Source organism: Orycteropus afer, unplaced genomic scaffold, assembly GCF_000298275.1.
Source record: "Orycteropus afer afer isolate SDZICR_OR568_19922 unplaced genomic scaffold, OryAfe1.0 scaffold00419, whole genome shotgun sequence".
NCBI lineage: Eukaryota > Metazoa > Chordata > Mammalia > Tubulidentata > Orycteropodidae > Orycteropus > Orycteropus afer.
Genome location: NW_006922006.1, coordinates 43,230 through 44,518, shown reverse-complemented (window position 1 = coordinate 44,518; position 1,289 = coordinate 43,230). Strand labels below are relative to the sequence as shown.

The window sequence follows — 1,289 nt, the reverse complement described above, 5'->3', positions numbered from 1 at the left end:
AAAACAAACCTTTATTGAATACTAATCGTACAGTAGATATGTGGGTTGAGGATTTTGTTTGAAATAGCTTAAGTTATGATACTTCCGTGAACCACTTATAATCATACTTATTTCAGATATAACAAAACTATAATTTTTTTTTCTTTAATTCAAGGAAATAGAAGACACAAACATGGCATCTGCTTCTTCCTCTTCTTGAGTTTTTTCTTTGATCTCCTTGTTTCACGGATTATATGAAATGAAGCTCAGCAGGGGACCACAGCTCCAGAGAACATAGACACCACCTTGCCTTGGTCTTGTGAGTATCCAGCACTAGAGTGAAGATATGAGAAGAGACCAAAGCCATAGAAGAGAATCATCATTTTCAAATAAGAGGCACAGGTGTTGAAAGACTTTGTCTGTCCTTGGGGTGATTGGATCTTCATGACAGCAACAATGATGTAAACTAGGACAATAAGAGCTGAAGTCCCAGTAATGGTATACACAGCAAGAAAGTTCATCACCTGGCTGAGGAAGGTACTAGAACAAGACAAGGTCAACAGGGGTGGCAGGTCATAGAAGCATGGCCCACAGAAACAGGGCTAGAATATGGAGCTGGTTTGGGCCAATCCAGAGAGGAATGCTCCAGTGCAGGCTGTAATGGCCATCCTCCGACAGACGGTGGGTGACTTGAGGGTTGTGCAGAGCAGAGTTGGAGATAACAACATAGCATCCATATGTCATAGTCACCAGGAGACAGCACTCCATGCCTCCCGTCCCAGTGAAGATGAAATACTGGACAGCACAGCACAAAAGGAGATGGTCTTCTACTTCTTGAAGAAGTGGCAGAGCATCTTAAGGGTTATGGAGGAGGTGGCTGAGATACCAACAAAGGACAAGTTACCAAGGAAGAAGCACATGAGGCTGTGGAGGTGTGACTCCATCTTGATCAGTGCAATGAGGTCCAGGATCCAAGTCAGGGCCATGAGGTTCTCTGAGAATCCCAGGATGATGACATTGATCATCATGCTGGTACTGCTTCCCACCATGATATGACAACTCTCTGCTACTTTTGGAGCCTCCCAGAGAGATTCCTGGGCCAATGAAAATCCAGCTGAAAGAAACATTTTGCTCTGTCATAGAATCATAGACTCCCACAGTCAAAAGAGACACTGGAAGGCAAGTGTCCTGCCTCTGATGAAGAATTCCCTTCTACAGCATTCCTGGACCTTTCATAGAGATTACTGTCCCCCTGACTTAATGTATTTGGTTATGCCAAAAGTAACTGGCCCCGGAGTAGAATCTTAGCA

At 43.9% G+C, this 1,289-nt stretch overlaps 1 pseudogene; it reads right to left on the bottom strand.

The window, feature by feature from the left end:
• Nucleotides 1-11: 11 nt before the first annotated feature.
• On the bottom strand, nucleotides 12-1,028 carry LOC122151380 (annotated as a pseudogene).
• Nucleotides 1,029-1,289: the final 261 nt, after the last annotated feature.